Here is a 20,995-nt window from a genome sequence, read left to right as displayed (position 1 = left end):
TTTCTTCCCATATGCACCCCTGTATGGTGCTATAGCGCTTACAAGATATTGGGGTTGAGCGGTGATTCTTTTTTTCTCTTTTATTCTGTATATCTACTGTATATATATAATTATATATATGCAGAATGCATTATATACATAGACAAGATTGGTCTAACACCAGTAGGGGATAAAAGAATGCAGTATTTTTTGGTGCTGCTGTGATCCCGATGAATATCGGGACTTAATGTATGGTATCAACATGAATAAATTTGTGGTACTGTATTGAATTTTTTCCATGCTGGTCCCAATATTTTCCTCCGCTGCGGTAAAAATGCGTTATTTTTAGCAGTGCAAAGTTAATGTATTACACCTTAAAAATACGGCATTATTTTGTCTGATAATACCACATTTCTTGTTTATCAGAGCTTGATGTATCTAGGCCAAAGTCAGATCTTAGTGGCTTGTTTGTGTTCACCATGGAGATTTTATTCTTTATACTGTACACCCGCTTCAAAAAAAGTGTCTTCATTGCAAAGCACCAACTTCTCCCAGCCTTGGTTTCAAAACATGTATACAAATGTAAATTCAATTAAGTTCAGTGAGCTTTCATTATTCTCCATGTACAGTAATGTTGGCTTTACTCATATAGCAGAGAAGGAAACACCACTATCTCAGTTTATTATTTTGCTTAGGAAAATCAACACAGACATCCTTAAATAATGCATATTGCAGCTGAATGCAAAATACTGTATTTCAGCAGTGAATGAGTTACTTGAAGCCCTACACAATTAATATGTAACAATTCTCCGTAGATATTATGCTTCAGATATTTTTTTTTGTTTTTATGAATGAAATCGCTGAGTTGTCCATCAATGCATTTTTCGCAGACAGATTTCAATATTGTCTTTTTTTGTTCTCTTTGCATTTGTCATGTTTCATGCTGTTCTACAATGTTCTGCATTTGAAGTGTGGTAGATATAATAAATCATTTCAATGTTTTGCAGTCTCATTATTAAAGTTTTTCATTACTTGACTTTGGTACAGCTTCCTTGCTGTCTGTCTACCCTAAATAATAGCATTTTTTAGTCCTTTCAATAGGAGAAATAGTATGCTAAAAATAGATTACAAATCAATCACAAGTTTTTCTTTAACGTTCATTTTTAAGTCAGAGTTCTTTACCTGCTGTGTGTTTCTTTATTCCATCAAGATGTTTTCAATAGCTGCTGTGGCTTGTAAGGTATGGCAAACCTTGTGTGATTTCTTTCTCCTCCCTCCTCTATTTCTATGGGGTCCGTTCATTAAAGTGCAAGCATGATTAGCATACAGTAATGCAGATGTGGTGCCTATATTTAAAAAGGGAGTTTGATCCCAACCGGGGAATTGCAGACCTGTAAGCCTATCATCAAGATTGGGGTAGCTACTTGAACGTTTAGTATGGGATAATATTCAGAAATAACGTACCTAATGGAAAACAAAATTATTAGTAATAGTCAGCATAGATTTATGAAGGATAGGTTGTGCCAAACTACAGTAACCTTAATAGTTTATTTGTGGCGGCAATTATGAATTTAGACTAGGGTAATGCAGTTGATGTGGTATAGTTAGATTTTACAAAGGCTTTTGATACGGTTCCACACAAGAGGTTAGTGTATAAAATAAAGAAAATTAGACACAGTAAAAATATTTGCACCTGGATTGAAAACAGGTTGAAGGATAGACAACAGAGAGTTGTCATAAATTTAACTTTTTCAGGTTTGGCTAAAGTTGTGAGTGGAGAACCACAGGGATTGATATGGGGATCCCTGTTTTTTAACTTGTTTGTTAATTACCTTTAGGTTAGCATAAAGAGAAAAGTCTCCATCTTTGCTGATAATCTAAATTGTGTAAGGTAGTAGAATCAGAGCAGAATGTCATTTCTCTCCAGAAGGACTTGGATAAACTTGAAACTTTGGTAGGTAAATGGCAGTTGAGGTTTAATACAGATAAATGTATGGTTATGCATAGGGAAACAGGCAACTTACAAATTAAATGGGGATAAATGAGGAGAATCCTAGATGGAAAATAATTTAGGAGTGCTTATAGACAACAGGCTTAGCAATAGTGCCCAAAGTCAAGCAGCAGCTGCAAAGACAAACAAGATCTTATCTTTCATTAAATGGGCAATGGATGGAAGGGAAGTAAACATAATGATGCCCCTTTAAAAAGCATTAATAAGACCACACCTTGAATATGGAGTACACTTGTGGGCACCATTGCATAGAAAATAAATTATGGAACTAGAGAAAGTGCAGAGAAGAGCCACCACATTAATAAAGGGGATGGATAATCTGATTTATAAGGTGACGCTAGCTAAATTTGATTTGTTTACATTAGAAAAGAGGCATCTAAAAAGGGATTTGATATCTATATAAAGTACAAATATATTCAGGGTCAATGCAATCAACTTTCAAAATAACTATACCTCCGAAGGGCAGTATAAATGACACGGGGTCGTCCCTTAAGGTTGGAAGAAAGGAGATTTCACCAGCAACAAAGGAAAGGCTTCTTTACAATAAGGGCAGTTAAAATGTGAAAATCATTACCCATGGAGACTGTGATGACCGATACAAAATATAGCTTCAAAAAAGGTTGGACATCATTTTTTAGAATGGAAAGATACAGTAGACAGGGATATACCAAATAAGTAAACATGGGAAGGCTGTTGATCCCGGGAGAAATCTGATTGCCATTATTTGGAGTCAGGGAGGAATTTATTTTTCCCCATATGAGGTATCATTAGATGATATTTCGCTGGGGTTTTTTGTTTACCTTCCTCTGGATCAATATACTGTAATGTATCTGATGTCTAAATTTAGCATAGGTTGACCTTGATAGACATACATATTTTTTCAACCTTATCTACTATGTATTTATGCAATTTCTGTGAAAATGGACAGTATTAAACAGAAAAAAACATCTTGCCATATTCGATTCATTCAAAGCTTCGCGTATCTTGATATAGTGCTTTTTTTATAGTGATTTTAATATGGCTGTGAATTCCATGCAATATGCAAATTCAATAAAGAGCAAGGTTGGAATGGACAGGTAACAGTTTCACATTTTTGTCCTCTCTTGGGCTGGCAAGATTGATAGTTTGCCTCTACGCATAATGGGAGAATATTTCACAGAGAGGTTCAACAGTCACATATTATTATTATTATTATTATTTATTTATAACGTGTGAACATATTCAGCAGCGTTGTACAATAGGGTTGGAAGACTAGAAAACAATAAGTAACAAACATATACATCCATTGTAACAGTAGGTAAGGAGGGCACTGCCCCAAGAAGTTTACAATCTATAAGGAAGGATAAGTGGAAACATAAGGTACAGTACAGTGGGATGAGAAGGTTGTTGTTTCTGATAGCTGGTACCTTTGGGGCAACTCGGGTGTTATATCCCAGAAATTCTTTGGTAGAATGAAACAGCAGCATACAGTACTGGAGCTCACGGCATACATGCAGGGAGGAGAGGCTGATGAGCTCTTGGTGGTCTTTGAAGCTTCTCTTTTCGTCATGCTATTAACCCCATTCACATTGGCTGGGTGCAGTGAAGGCATATTGGCAGTCTCTCTTAGGGAGACGACTTTGGGGCGTCTCGGGTGTTAAGTTCCAGAGATTCTTTGAATTCTATGAATACACTAAAAAAATGTCAGTGGTATGTTTATTAGGTTACACTAGGTGATTCATAATTAAAAAACAAAATCATTTAATTTCACAATTAACTTCAATGTTTAATTTTTAACAACACGCAGGTTTAACTATGAAAAATGAATGTTAAAATAATTAATATCCTTGGGATGAACTTCTTGCCATATGCAATTAATTAAACACTTCTGGTATGTCCAGACCTTGCGATAGTGCTTTCTCTGTAGTGATTTTGTTTTGCCTGTCAATTCTATGCAATATGCAAAATTGGTTTGCAAATGAGAAAATCTCACCAAATTAAGTATTCACAAACTATTCAATAAAGTGCGAAATTGGAACTGACTGATAAAATAAATATAATGCCGGCTTAAAATATAGTGGGGCGCTGGGCCTCTTACCTGCTCGGCATCTCCTTATCTCAGCGACATTGCGGCGTCATATGATGTCGCAACTTTACGTTGTCATGGCAACCGAATAGAAGGTAAGAGGCACTGAGAGGCCCCGTTCTCTCCCCTGGTTTAACTGTTGTGGGGAAGAGCTTGGGGCCTCTGCAAGTGCGGGGCTCCATGCGACAACACCGCCATCAAGTTTCACCTCTTGGGCTGTCTAACTATATCACTCACATTTGTTCAGTGTATACATATGTGAGACTGTGTTTTAACCCCTGTGCAATATTCTCTCATTATATGTAGAGGATAAATATTAATCTCTCCAGCCCAAGAGGTGAAAAAAATGTGCTAATGCGGGTTAATATTTATCCTCTACATATAATGGGTGAATATTGCACAGGGGTTAAAAACACAGTCTCATATATGTATACACTGAACAAATGTGAGTGATATAGTTAATTTGTTTGGTTCATTCATGATTGAAAGAAAAATATATGTTAAAATAGTTACATTAATATATTATTTATTTTTTCTTACCCATTAGTCATGTTGTTGTAATCCTTTTAACATGTTACCATCCTTAGTTTAATTTGGGGAGGTTGAACCTAGCATATTGAGTTCCCTATCCATGTTACAAATCATGTCATAATCCTACCTCTTTTGTCACATACTGTAATGTCTATGCAAAATGAAATGTGTTTAGACCCAATGCTTTTGTATTGAAATTCCTATTGAATACGGTGTACACTTTTATTACCACTATGTGTTACCTGTGCATACTGTATCGCATGGTTTGTCCACTACAAACTCTCAATTTGGTGAATAGACTCAACTATCCCATTACTTAACACTTGCATCCTAAACCTCATTAAAGACACCACACAGCATTTAAAATACATATCAAAATTAAAAAGTGGATTAGCAAATTATCTCAATAAAGCAGTGGTTCCATACTTGTGGTAGGAATAGTTAGGAATAATAAAGGCTTTTGTGGGTCACAATAACATACTGTAAATTATTTGATAACATTTTCTAAATAAAGAATTATTTATCTTTATTATAATTTCTGTCTATAATAATTCATAAATAAAACCCTTTTACTATATTCATTTATATTCTTATCTTTTAAAAACCTGTAGCATATTGTTTAAAAAAAATATTCTAATCATTTCAATTCCTATGGGTATCATTTTCTATCATTTTTTTCCCCCACTGGCACTACTGTATATAGGTTGAAGTTATAACATAACAGAAGAGAATTCAATCTATGTTTACATGAACAATGAACAAATAACAATTAGCTTTGACAAAGCATTGTTGAGCCCGAAAGAGCTGATGGCTGTATATGTGAATCCTACTGTCCTCTATTTTTCTTTGCTATGGGTACAGCTGTACAATGCTTGGAGTGTTTAGTTTTTAATGAGAAAGAATAAAGCTGTGCTTTATGATGATCCATTCATTAGTGTTTGCAGCTTTCTCCATTGTTGAATAAAACTCTTTGGATTGAGTAGCATTGACGTTCTAAGAAATACCCATAGCAGGGGGTATGATCTCTATCAAGATGTGTATGTATGAACAAGTTTGATACTAGGAAAATGCTACTTGAAAAATGAGATATCAAGTGACTGCCAAGTTTTGTCAATCCACATGGCACTAGATCTGAACACAGACTTCACATGGAATTGATTATGGAAATAATTGTGAGGTCCATGACTTTTGTGTTATTTGGACTATGATTTATTGTTTTCCTATGCACTTTTGGGCACTTGCACTTGTGGTTTGATTTTTGTTATAAAAATATATTGTGTTTTGGACATGGGTTTGGTTCTAAAAATATTTCTCGTTCTGATTTTTGTTCTGGTTTTGCCAAAATGCGATTCGTTTGATTTTGGGTTTGGGTATTTCCCTAATTATGAAAATACTCAGGAATATACTAAAATAGCACAATAAAGCATGAAAAATGTTTAAAATAAGCATAACATAATAAAAACAATGACAAAATAAGGGGGGGAAGCTGAAAAACGTAAAAGTAGATACGGCGAAAAATACCTAGGGATAGGCACTGAATCTGTTGTTCTGGTTTGGGTTTTCGTTGTATATAATTCTTGGCCTTCGGTTCTAAAAATCTTAGTTTGAAAAAGCTCTGATAGGTTGTGATTTCACACTCCCAGTTTTCCACATCTCTACTAGGCACCCTCCAAAGAGTACTGAAAAATACTGTCTGTAATAATGGGATGAAAGTATCGCAAATTGGAGGTACTTTGAAAAAGGCCAGGATAGGACCTTTTCCTCCATCAGAAATGACATATTGAATAACTCTAATATAGCAGATAAGAACATATTTCCTCTTACAAACACATTTTGTAATGTTATACCCTTAAAGAACATGTACAGATCCAGCCACCAGTATCCGATCACTTGCCTGGGTAAAAACTAAGGCATCTCACAGTAAATAATAAAACAAAACAAAGCGCAAAGCGCTCATCGTGAAATTTGTAAAAACAGTGTTTATAAAATAAGTGGTTCAAGGTTAAGCGTACATCAAATCAGACTTAATCAGGCACATAAAGCTACACCGTTGCTGTTATCAATGGCTGCAACCAGGAACTGCAGGGGACTCCCTCAGTGAGAATCTCTCTCCCTCTCCCACACGATCAGCTGGGGTGAAGTGGTAACCGCAGTACCGGTGTGTCGGTGTTCTGACACAATTCCAAAGTCCCGTTTGTAGCATCAATGCACCCGGTGGAGCCAAAGGAGTAATCAGTTCGATCCTGTAAGTCCCGTTCGTGGCGTCACTGCACCCGGTGGAGCAGAGAAGTACTCAGCTCAGTCCTGTAAGCAAAAGAAAACAGCGCACCACGCCAAATAGTGAAGCAAATTCAACAATATATTATAGAATTTCCCTCTGCTGCATGAAGGGAAATCCCCTTGGGAGTGAAAGACTGACGTCCTGCCCCAGAATCAACTGAGCTGCATCAGCAGAGGGAAGCAAGCACCCGATTCTACAGTTAACAGCTGCCGAGTGGTAAACAGTGTGATACACACTACATGCCTTTTACCAACTTTTTTCATGTACGCAGATATATTACCCCCTTTTTAATTCTATAATATATTGTTGAATTTGCTTCACTATTTGGCGTTGTGCGCTGTTTTCTTTTGTTTTCATTCTCTTAGTGTGTGTGGGGTGCTGAGCCACCCCTGCGTTTATAGCTGCAGATGCCATTATCCCCAACACGGTTATGTGGCACTTATTATTTAATGTATAATTATCTCACTGTGGGAGTTGTGGTTTAATTTTTTATAAAAAAAAATTTATCACTAAATTGATGGTATAGTCACTGCACTGTATATATTTATACATTTAAACTTTATAGGTAGTTAGGTAGTAGCGCACAGTTTTGTTTTTTTGTTTTTCAGTCCTGTAAGGCAGCACGTGTCTTCCCTGTTCCAGACCTCACTGCACATCCGCACAGGCTGATGACGTCACGGCGCATGCGCCGAAGGGTACAAATTGACTAAATAGCTTAGAGTTGATATTAAAACTCACAGGCTATGTAGGAACATCAAAACTCAAAATAATCTAGATTAGAGGTTGAGTGGTATCTCTCCAATGCGTTTTGTAGCTCAAAAGGCCACTTCTTCAAGGATTAAAGACTCAGAACATTAGTTCAGAGTATATACCACTCAAAACTCTGCGATTGGTTAATTACTAAAAAGTAGCAACAAATTACCATTCACTAAGACAATACTGTTCAGCTGAATATTAGAGCTGCACAATTAAGAAACATTTTTAATACAATCATCATAAAACATAATTAATAATACTTAATTCATCAAAAGGTATAAAGAAAATAAAAGCAACAAATGGCAAAGAAAAAGTTAATGTAAACTCTGAAAGAAGGAAACAAAAAATTAGTTTCAAAGCAGATGATTACAGGTGCACATATAAAGACCAAAATCAATACAGGGACCAAATATCCACGTCCTCATTTAACCCCTTAGGGGTATGGGAATCTAACTTATAGATCCAGAAAGTTTCTCGCATGGAAAGGTTTTTTATTCTATCCCCACCTCTCCTTCCTATAGGAACAGTGTGTATGCCCTTAAATCTAAGGGAGGATGGATCTTTGTTATGATGTAACGAGAAATGTCGAGACAAACTATGTTTCTCATATCCATGTTTAATATTTCTAATATGTTCTTGGATTCGCACTTTAAGACACCTTTTGGTGCGACCAACATACTGAATATTACACAAACACTCAATTAAGTAGACCACATGGGTGGTATTGCAGTTTATAAACTCCTCTATTTTGAACTCCTCGTGATTCACAGCTGATTTAAAGTTTTTTCTTTCTCTATGCAAATATTTGCAAATAGAGACATTCCCACATGTGAAATTACCTATAGATTTATTCAACCATAATTTTTCTCTATTTTTGATAGGTGGAAAAATATCGCTTGGAGCCAATGTATTTTTAAAGTTTAATGCTCTCCTATAGATTAATTTTGGTGTTGGTGGAATATGTTCACCCAAAAACACATCTCTACTCAGGATTGCCCAGTGTTTTTTGAGAATCTCTTCAATTCTACCATTAGCTAAGTTAAAGGTAGTTATGAATGGGTTCTCAAGTCACCCAGTATTGTCAATAGGTGCTATTTTAGCTTTAGGTAAGATCATGAGGTCCCTATCCATAACTCTCACTTTCTCTAAATCCTGTATGAGATCCTTTTCATGATACCCCCTTTCAATGAATTTAAGAAGAAGTGAATTAGCTTGCTCTTCAAAATCTTCATTAGTACTACAATTCCTTTTAATTCTGACAAACTGGCCCCTAGGAATATTAGAAATCCACGATTTCCTTGAATTGATTAAAACATTCAAACCAAAAAATATTAAACATAATGTAAGTTTAAATGAAACCTGGCTTTAAGATGTTAGAAAGACAACCCAAACTTAATTATAAGACAAGCCGATAAAGGGGGTGGTGTGGTCCTACAGGACCGTAAGGATTATGAGGCTGAGGCCCACCGCCTTCTGGGAGATCTGGCTTTCTATATTAAGATTGCCAAAGACCCTACGGTTGAGTATACAGCTCTCCTCAAGTCACTACTTGTTGAAGCCTTGGATGATTTGGTACTTTCAAAATTAGAGTTTGATTTTTTTATATTCCGAATGTCCACGAGTACCCATTTTTTATAATTTGCCCAAAATCCATAAGTCACTGAATAACCCCCCTAGTCGCCCAATCATCTCGGGTATTCAGTCACTTACGTCTAATCTTTCACAATATGTTGATTTCTTTTTGCAGAATTATGTTGTCAAATTACCCTCATATCTGAAGGATACGTCATCCGTGCTCCAGATATTTTCTGGATTTAAATGAAAGAAGTCATTTAGGTGGCTAACCTGTGATGTAGAGGCGTTATATACGCACATCCCGCATGATAAGGGTTCGTTGGCAATAAGGTCCGTTCTGGAGGGTGATAGTTTACTACATCCCCTCAATGTAGAATTCATATTGAAAGCAATTGAATTCATACTTACACATAATTCTTTTTTGTTTCTCTCCCAGTTTTTCTTGCAGGTTTGCAGAACTGCAATGGGGACAAGATTTGCCCCCAGCTTCGCAAACCTGTATATGGGAAACTGGGAGGAAAAAAGGATCTGGGCCAACAATCCCTTCAGCCGGAATGTCGTCGTATGGCGGCGTTTCATCGATGACATTCTGTGCGTTTGGGACGGTAGCGATCAAGAGTTGATCGAATTCATTAGTTACCTTAATGACAATGATATGAATTTAATATTTAGCCACACTTCTGATGAAAGCTCTATCAATTTTCTTGATCTTAATCTAACTGCTACAGACAAAGGGGAAGTAGTTACAAAGTCTTCTTTAAAGAGGTAGACGCAAATAATCTACTTATGGCCTCTAGCAACCATAAAAGATCATGGATTTCTAATATTCCTAGGGGCCAGTTTGTCAGAATTAAAAGGAATTGTAGTACTAATGAAGATTTTGAAGAGCAAGCTAATTCACTTCTTCTTAAATTCATTGAAAGAGGGTATCATGAAAAGGATCTCATACAGGATTTAGAGAAAGTGAGAGTTATGGATAGGGACCTCATGATCTTACCTAAAGCTAAAATAGCACTTATTGACAATACTGGGTGTCTTGAGATCCCATTCATAACTACCTTTAACTCAGCTAATGGTAGAATTGAAGAGATTCTCAAAAAAACACTGGGCATTCCTGAGTAGAGATGTGTTTTTGGGTGAACATATTCCACCAACACCAAAATTCATCTAGAATTGCTCTATTTGCAAATATTTGCATAGAGAAAGAAAAATCTTTAAATCAGCTGTGAATCACGAGGAGTTCAAAATAGAGGAGTTTATAAACTGCAATACCACTCATGTGGTCTACTTAATTGAGTGTTTGTGTAATATTCAGTATGTTGGTCGCACCAAAAGGTGTCTTAAAGTGCGAATCCAAGAACATATTAGAAATATTAAACATGGATATGAGAAACATAGTTTGTCTCGACATTTCTCGTTACATCATAACAAAGATCCATCCTCCCTTAGATTTAAGGGCATACACACTGTTCCTATAGGAAGGAGAGGTGGGAATAGAATAAAAAACCTTTCCATGCGAGAAACTTTCTGGATCTATAAGTTAGAGTCCCATACCCCTAAGGGGTTAAATGAGGACGTGGATATTTGGTCCCTGTATTTATTTTGGTCTTTATATGTGCACCTGTAATCATCTGCTTTGAAACTAATTTTTTGTTTCCTTCTTTCAGAGTTTACATTAACTTTTTCTTTGCCATTTGTTGCTTTTATTTTCTTTATACCTTTTGATGAATTAAGTATTATTAATTATGTTTTATGATGATTGTATTAAAAATGTTTCTTAATTGTGCAGCTCTAATATTCAGCTGAACAGTAATGTCTTAGTGAATGGTGATTTGTTTCTACTTTTTAGTAATTAACCAATCGCAGAGTTTTGAGTGGTATATACTCTGAACTAATGTTCTGAGTCTTTAATCCCTGAAGAAGTGGCCTTTTGAGCTACGAAACGCATTGGAGAGATACCACTCAACCTCTAATCTATTTTATTTTGAGTTTTGAGGTTCCTACATAGCCTGTGAGTTTTAATATCAACTCTAAGCTATTTAGTCGATTTGTACCCTTCGGCGCATGCGCCGTGACGTCATCAGCCTGTGCGGATGTACAGTGAGGTCTGGAGCAGGGAAGACACGTGCTGCCTTACAGGACTGAGCTGAGTACTTCCCTGGCTCCACCGGTTGCAGTGACGCCACGAATGGGACTTACAGGATCGAACTGATTACTCCTTTGGCTCCACTGGGCGCATTGACGCTACAAACAGGACTTTGTAATTGTGACAGAACACCGACACACCGGTACTGCGGTTACCACTTCACCCCAGCTGATCGTGTGGGAGAGGGAGAGAGATTCTCACTGAGGGAGTCCCCTGCAGTTCCTGGTTGCAGCCATTGGTAACAGCTACGGTGTAGCTTTATGTGCCTGATTAAGTCTGATTTGATGTACGCTTAACCTTGAACCACTTATTTTATAAACACTGTTTTTACAAATTTCACGATGAGCGTTTTGCGCTTTGTTTTGTTTTGTTGTTTGTCGATTTGGGGTCTTGGGCTACCCTTTGCTCAGCAGCAGACGCTCATCTACATTGGTAACACTTGTTTATTTACTTTAACCACATATTGGTTTGTTGTGGGTGTTTTTGATTTAAATCATCACTATCACTTGTACACTCTCTTTTAGAGATATATCTCTTGTGCGCACTTGTTTGTTTTTTCTCCTGGTCATCTCACAGTAAATTCCTCAACATTTCTGTGAGATTCTGCTGCCAGACTAATGGCCCATCGGATTAACACAGCAGGGTGCCCCTGCAGTCCCATTCACTTTGAATGGAACTGCAGGGAACCCCCCCTGTGTTAATCCGATGGGCCATTAGTCTGGATGCAGAAATCTCACAGAAAGGTTGCAGTTTATTGGGAGATTTCCCCAGATTTTCCAAGACAAGTCATCGTATACTGGTGGCTGCATCTGTATCTCAGTTTATGAAAGATAAGGAATATGTTACAGTACCAAATGGGATAACATAGCACTGGATGCCTGTATGTCCTTAATGACGATAGTATTGAAGGAAGTGAGAAGAATTTTAATAAGATGCTTATATAAATACATACACGCAAACAACAAATAGAGACAATATCAGTTTTGAAAGTTAAAGAAATATAAAAAAATATGTAGAGTAAATTAAATACTATACAGGAATCCAATTAGAAAAATAATTGCATGATTAAACTGATTATGATGACAGGAACATATTCCAATGGAAGAGGACACAATTTAATATGATATGTGTATATGCATTAGATATCCAGGGGTTAGACTAGAGGCCCCAGATAGACCAGTGCACCTCATCAAGCTGAGAAAAATAGCAAAGTGGCCACAAGGGGTCACTCAAAGTCCCTCAAGGTTGCACTCTAGATAAATAATAATACTTAAGTAACAGTACGAATGACGGTTACCACAAGTTATAAAGTACGTGGACCAGTCATATAATCCCACAAGACCACATATACCAAAACAGTAGACAATTTAATACAAAATACAATCCGACGAAACTCGTAAAATAATAACTAATGAATAACTTAAAAAGTCCCCTGAAGGGCAAATCGGAGATGGATTAGTTGTGAGTAGTGGTATACTGTAGAACAACCTGAGACTGGAAATTGTAATAAAGTTCCAGATAATGTACTGAGATTCTTAACCACACTAACAACTGCATACAGTGCAACAACAGCTAGAGAATCCATAAATTAATCTTGCTATAGGTAGAAACATTATACTTGCAAATAGATGCTGAATGGTAGTGTATAGCAGCTATATAGCCCGACAGTTGGATAAAGGACCAGGATATAATACCCATCAAGCATTAATATGCACTATATACACTGAGTACCATGGAGGCTGCGTTTCAACAACCTCAATGTACTGTAGTTTAAGCAAGAAATATACGACCTGACTACTAGATGCACAGTGGTTTTCTTCCCATAGATCGAAACCTGGAGCGTCAGGTATTGAAATAAAGCTGTTTATGCAGGCTCCGTTTTGCCCTCTGTGATCGTCAGTGTAATGATGTCACTATGCCCCGGGGCATATGGTTCTTTCCCCTCATACAGAGGTAAAGGGAAGGGTTCACAGTGTAGTGTAGGACCTACATTAATTTTGGTTATACCTTGACGTGGTATGCAGGCTTATAACGCTTTGGCCAAAGGGTTTAACTAAATAACCAAGTAAGTATTATTATTATTATTTAAGTATTTAAACTTTATACTTAGTACTTTATATGTTTTGTCAATTGATGTAGCATTGGGCACCCCTGTCTTTTGTTGTATACATTTGCCATGCCCAGTAGCACTCTTTTTGACATAAATATATTCATGATGTGGTGGGTGTAGGAGTTTGAGCTAGCTGGGAATGTATTTTTATATATATATATATATATATATATATATATATATATATATATATATATATATATATATACATACAAATAACAAGGGCAGTTGGCACACTGTAAACTACTGATCCACTGATGCTTATCCCATATGCACATATAAAATGAATATTTACCAGATGTTGGTCCGGGAAAAAAAGACAGCACACAGCCAGGTAGGTACAGAAGAACTGTATTCACATAAGAAATACACGGCACTCCATCCAAAGTTTCGGTCAGCAAGATGTGACCTTCCTCAGGGATGTGCAGTGAATGAGTGCCAGTGACACAACATATATACCCAAACCAATCAACAAAAATATTCCACTCACCAGTGTGGGACCCCACAAAGCCCGCGAAACCGCGTGTATGTACTGCCTGTAACCCGCAGCCCAGCCGTGGAATGCACCGCCATCTTGGAAATACAAGCCCTTCAGGCAGTTCCTATTCTGTCGCGTCCCTTGATGACGCGACAGTCTGCGGCCGTCATGCGCATTCGCACTGCCACCGCCTAGTGGCGCGCATGCGCCCCAAGCGTGGGGGCGCTACCAGACCCTTTACACCAGTAATTGCAACTGTGCATGTGCAGCCATGCCGAGCGATGGTGCTCATACGCACAATGCGACCTCTAGCGTCCCAGCGTTGTCATGGCCAAGAGGCCAGGATGCCTTAATACTGACAAAACTACCAAAAAATGTGATACCGTACTGGGCTGTAGGTAGAGGCAGGGGTGTACAAGAGCACTAACAATAAGTAAATAAATAAATAAAAAGTGCAAGTGTATGTAACCAATCACAGTCCCTGTAGGTAATACCAGGGACAACAACACATATATAATAACATAATAGATCACATGCACCAATAACATAAGGTCAGTGCTACACCGTACCCACTATCAGACCCATATACAAAAAGTTAAAAAAACACCCAAAGATACAAAGATACGCACATGTGAGGGGAGTGTATAGTGCAAAACATTAGGGACACCATGAAGGAACATGCTCATCAAATTACAAGACAAAGTCATAAGAAACATCCCAATTTGAGATCCTCATTGAGTCCATATGGGGCAACAGTCTTTAGCTCAAAGATTAACCTAGCCTCATTTTGTAGCAAAAGTCTATTCCTGTCACCACCCCGTACGGGTACTGGGACCTGTAAGATTGGCATACAACGAAATGTCGTCAGTGAATTCTTTAGATCTCTAAAGTGTTTTGCTACCGGTAGGCATTTGAACTCTTGGTCTTCAACATCAGCCTGTAATGCTTTCCGTATTGTGGATCTATGGATGGCTGTGCACTCTTTCAACATCCTAACTATTTTGCTGATATAATACAAGCCACAAGGGCATTTAATCAGATATATCACAAATTTCGACTCACAGTTAAGAAATTGACGAATCTTAATCCGCGCCTCACTATGTGGGTGGCAGTATGTAGACCCAACTTGCATAACCTGGCAGTTCGTACAGCCCCGGCATTTGTATGAGCCAGATTTCTGAGACAGCCAGGTCTTAGATGGTGCATACTTATCCACTGGATCCGCTTGTGTGACCATGTCACCAACACTTGGATCACGTCGAAAGCAAAAGAAGGGTGGTTTTTGAAAAATCTGCCCGATCTTGTCATCATTCGCTAGAACAGGCCAATTTTGTCGTACACTTTCTTGGATACATCTGGATGCAGTACTGTAAGTACTAACTACATTGAATCTGTTGGTTTGGGCATCCTTTGGTAGAGTGCTGAGCAAAACATTACGATCCAATACTTTGACACGCTCTAGCGCTTTCTTGACATCCGTTAGGCCGTATCCTCTTTCCAGGAACCTAGTCGCCATGGCTATCAAAGACTCGTCTACTTTGTCGGGATTGCTGGTGATTCGTTTCACCCTCAGTAGTTGTGAATAGGGCAAGCCCTTCTTCAGTGGACGGGATGGTGACTATACGCATGGAGAAGTGTGTTTTATCCGTGGGTTTGGGATATAGACTTGTAGCCAAAGTGCGCTTGAATTTATACACCAAGGAATGAAATTTCAGTATCGCTATGACAAAGTGTAAATCTTATCGAGGAGGGAATGTTGTTCAAATACTCCACAAAGGTCTTCAGTTCTGTGGCATTGCCACTCCAAATGATAAAAATGTCATAATTGTAGCGTAAGTACTTCCTGATGTGGTGTGCATATGGGGCATCGTGTAGAATGTGGGTCTGTTCATATACGTCCATGTATAGATTGGCATACGAGGGTGCCATGTTTGAACCCATGGCCATCCCACTAAGTTGTAAATAACAGTTCTTCTCAAATTTGAAAAAAAAAATGTTCAAAATAACTTCCATAAGTAGTAGTAAGAACTACGATGGACCAGTAGTTGTCGCCATACCTGAGAATTTACTGCTAATTGCGTCTAGGCCCTCCTGGTGTGGGATGTTAGTGTAGAGGCTTGCCACATCAAGTGTGACCAGAGTACACTCCGTAGGGTCAAAGGCTAGGTTGCTGATATGTGCCATAAAATCCGTGTTGTCTTTCACATAGGAGGCCAAATCCACATATTGCGATAATGGATGACACAAGGAGGATCGAGCTGATATGATGGGTCTCCCGGGAGGCTGTGTAGCTGACTTGTGGGATGGCGTACAGGACAGGCATTCTGGGATGTTGCTGAGTGAGAAATTTGCTTGTGTCTTCGGAAATCCACATATTTGACACCCCAGTAGCACTCTTTTTGACATAAATATATTCATGATGTGGTGGGTGTAGGAGTTTGAGCTAGCTGGGTATGTTATATATATATATATATATATATATATATATATATATATATATACATATATATATATATATATATATATATATTTTTATATATATATATATATATACTGTGTGTATATATATACATATATATATATATATATATATATATATTTATATATATATATATATATAAACCATACGATACCGCTTCTCGGCGCTCCGCTTTTCGGCGATCCGCTGATACGGCGGCACCGAGAAGGGGGCCGCCATCTTTGATTCCCAGTCACGCATGCGCAGACCGGTGTCTGCGCGCGCATACCGTAGTTTGCCCGCACAGACCATGCACAGAACTGAAAATCGCCGGATCCACTTTCCGGCAATTTTCACTATATAGGGCCCCTGGAACGGAACCCGCCATATACCCGGGGCCCTGCTGTATATTTATATACTGTGTATATATATATATATACCAAAACAAAACAAAAATAATAAAGGAGCGCCTAATGGAGTAACCTGCCTAACTGTGAGTAAGTAGCCAACTGCATTAATACAACCTATGGGGTGGCTAAGGTAGAAAAATATGTATATAAAAAACCCTATGTAGTTCTAAGATAAAATGTGTAATAACAATAATGATTTTAATACAAAGTATATATAACAAAATTATTATAAAAAATATATATGGAAAAATAAGTTATTATATGGGAAATAACCTGAATAAAAAAAAAATATTTAAATGAAAAAATGTAAAAAATATTAGAAAAATAAAAACTTTTTCAAAAAACTTTTAAAACCTTAAAAGTCACAGAGTCCTGTTCCAGATAAATGCATCCAGGTATAGGCAGCCCGTTTATGAGGGATCACAACTCCCTATGATTACCTATGAAAGAAAAAAGAAAAGAAAACAGGTGCACACCTAGTGCATTAAAGTTTAACAATAATTTTATGGAACATTTAAAACCAGACAAATGCCCACTCACAAGTATAGCGGTTTTTCAATGCAGTTATGAGATAGGCCCTCATAAGCCAGTGGTGACCTTCGAGCCAGCAATGGTGTCCTCTCGTCCTTCTACCGGAAGTGACGCTCACCCGGTCTGGTGTCCCGCACAAAACGGAAGTCCCTCCAGGAAACCGAGGCCTCGCCTGCCTGCCTCTAGCTGCTGCACCACCAATAGAGCCAAACGATGTATCCACTGATCTGCTTCGCCGAGCCTCCCACAAGCTGCGTTCCTCTCAATCCGCTCTCAGTGGGAAAAATGCCTGCTTTGCTTTAGCCACGCCCTACGCGTTTCGTCATCGTCGTCCCCTGAAGAAGTCATCATCGATGATGAAACGCATAGGGCGTGGCTAAAGCAGAGCTACCTGATGTACGCTCTTTAGCGCTTTCTCAAAGGTCAAGACGAGGAAGACGAGGGCGGCCTTCATCCTGGCAGGGGTAAGGAGAACTTTAATTTACTATATGTTGACTGGGTATTGTTTTGTTTTATTTTTTAAGGGACAAATTAGCTATTATCCAGATATGGATAATAGGGATTTTCCCCATTACTGTACTGTATGTGTTGTGGGGAGGGGAGGGGGGTTCAATGTATTGTATTGATGTTTGTATTGTACTGTTTATTGGGGGCAGAGGAGGTGATTTAAGGGGGTAGTTGCCCCAGGGAGGGTGGTTAGGCCTCTTCGGTGGGTAGTGGGATGGGTTAACCCTTTCATTACCATAGCGGTTTCTACCTCTAAGGTAATAAAGGGGTTAACCCCACCCATAACCTTCCCGATAGGCCCAGCCATCGACCCTGGGGCAACTACCCCTTCACTCACCCCATATCCCCATTATCCATCTATTGGGATTGGGGATCATTGTTCATCTTTCGCCTATTTTCTAAGCAGATAGATTTTTTCATTCTTATAGATCTAATACCGCTTGGTCCAATGATATTATTATTCTAGCAGCCTTATATCTGTTTTTCCTCAAAAACATGAAAGGGAAGGGGAGGGTTAATTCCCACTTGTGATGCTAACCAGGAGTAGGCAATGTTTGATCATGATATAAAAATATAAACATCTTCATAGCATAGGACAGTTCATAAGACTCAGGATTCCAGATAGTCCAATGTTAAACACACTCCCATAGATTATGCCACTAGCCATATAGGTAAGTCTTATGTAGTGGTCTAGGTAACCGTGTGTGGTACTGATCACATAAATGAAGTAAATGGATTACTCACTGCTGACCTTGGGGATATCCTGGTCCTGTCCTGCGTGCTCCTACCAAGGAACAATTGAAGAGAGTACAGGGAAAACGGCGGTGCATCTGCTGCTGCTGCTGAAGATTGGAAACCACAAACTGCAAACCACAAAATATCCTAGGTGCAAAAATGTATTTTAGGGCATAGTAACAGCCAAAAAGAACACTCTGACGCATTTCCCGTGGTATCCCACGCTTTATCAAAGAGTTTTTACTCTTTGATAAAGCGTGGGATACCACGGGAAACGCGTCAGAGTGTTCTTTTTGGCTGTTACAATGCCCTAAAATAAATTTTTGCACCTTGGATATTTTGTGGTTTGCAGTTTGTGGTTTCCAATCTTCAGCAGCAGCAGCAGATGCACCACCGTTTTCCCTGTACTTTCCTCAAAAACAGTTCCCATTTTGGGATTTAATTTCCATGTTTTAGGTATTGATTTTTTTCAGCAGAGAAGACCATTATATTTGGTTCTTATCTCTTATAAAATATATCTTTCAGCTTTGAGTGCATTATTATATCCATTAGAAACCAGTATCTGTTTTATGGTTTACAAATTCAAATTGTCCTCCTAATTCCTTCAGAGGTTACTTCCATGTTTTGGTCTATGTATGTATGTATGTATGTATGTATGTATGTATGTATGTATGTATGTATGTCTTTATTTATATAGCGCCATTAATGTGCATAGAGCTTCACAGCAGTAATACGTGACAATCATATAAATAATAAAGGATATAAATAACACAAAGTGTAGAAGTGCTTCAGACATAAAAGTAACATTTAGGAAAAGGAGTCCCTGCTCAGAAGAACTTACAATCTAATTTTGTTGGTAGGAAGAACGTACAAAGACAGTAGGTAGGAGGGCATTCTGGTAAGTGTGTCTGCAAGGAGCAAAAGTTAATATATGAGGTGTTATTTATCAGCCATGGAGCTACTCATATGGTTCCTTAAGCAGGTGTGTTTTAAGGTGTGTCTTAAGGTGGATAGAGAGGGTGATAGTCAGGTTTTGAGTGAAGGGCATTCCAGAGGTGTGCGGCAGTCAGAGAGAAGGGTTTAAGGCTGGAGAGGGCTTTAGATACAGAAGGTGTAGAGAGAAGACATGCTTGAGCAAAACGCAAGAGCCGGGATGGTGTATAGCGAGAAAATAGAGCTGAGATGTAAGGAGGAGCAGAAGTGTGTAAAGCTTTAAAAGTGAGGAGGAGAATTGAGTGTGTGATACAGGATTTGATCGGATGCCAGGAGAGGGATTTCAGCAGGGGAGACACTGAGACAGATTTAGGAAAGAGTAGAGTGATTCTGGCAGCAGCATTAAGGATAGATTGTAGGGGAGACAGGTGAGAGGCCGGACAGCAGGAGGTTACAGTAATCGAGACGGGAGAGAATGAGGGTCAGTCAAAGTTTTAGCAGTTGAGCAACAGAGAAAAGGGCATATCTTTGTAATATTGCGGTGGAAAAAGCGACAGGTTTTAGAAATGTTCTGAATGTGAGAAGAGAATGTGAGAGAGGAGTCAAGTGTGACCCCTAGGCAGCATGCTTGGTCTACTGGGTGAATGGTGGTACTTCCAACAGTACTGTAGAAGGAGGAAATAGGACAAGGTTTGGGAGGAAGTATGAGGATCTCTGTTTTTGCCATGTTTAGTTTAAGTCGGCGGAGGGCCATCCAGGATCATATAGCCAACTGACATTCAGAAACTTTAGTCTGTACAGCAGGTGAATGTCAGGGGTAGAAAAGTTAATTTGTGTGTCATCAGTATAGAGGTGATATTTGAACTCAAGAGGTCATTAGTTATTGTAGTGAGGGCTGTTTCAGTGATGTGAGCAGTGCGGAAGCCAGATTGTAGAGGGTCTAGGATAGAATAGGTGTTGAGAAAATGGAGCAAGCGAGAGAATACAAGACGTTCAAGGAGTTTAGAGACAAAAGGCAGGAGGGAGACAGGTCGATAGTTAGAAAGACAGGTACGGTCAACCTTGCTGTTTTTGAGTAATGGTATGACTGTTGCATGTTTGAAGGAAGAGGGAAAGGTACCAGAGTAGAGGGAGGAGTTAAAAATGTGTGTGAGCATAGGTATTATAGTAGGAGCAAGAGGTTTTAGGAGATGGGAGGGAATGGGGTCAAGAGGGCATGTGGTAGAGGGAGAAGAGGAGAGTAGCAACGACACATACTCCTCTGTGACAGCGGATAAAGTGTCAAGAAAAATGTACACAATTCCAATGATTCATTGTTTCTATATGTTCTGCATGATTTTTTTTATATGTTTTGCATGATTTTTTTAATATTTTCGAAGGATCAGAATATGTTATTATTGATGCATACTAACAAACCATACATAGGTTAATCTATTGATGAAGAAATTACTATGTGAATATGTTCTTAGAGTAGATGCGTCAGAATGTA

Source organism: Ascaphus truei, chromosome 4 (assembly GCF_040206685.1).
Source record: "Ascaphus truei isolate aAscTru1 chromosome 4, aAscTru1.hap1, whole genome shotgun sequence".
NCBI classification, from domain to species: domain Eukaryota; kingdom Metazoa; phylum Chordata; class Amphibia; order Anura; family Ascaphidae; genus Ascaphus; species Ascaphus truei.
Note: the sequence above shows the minus strand (reverse complement) of the source record.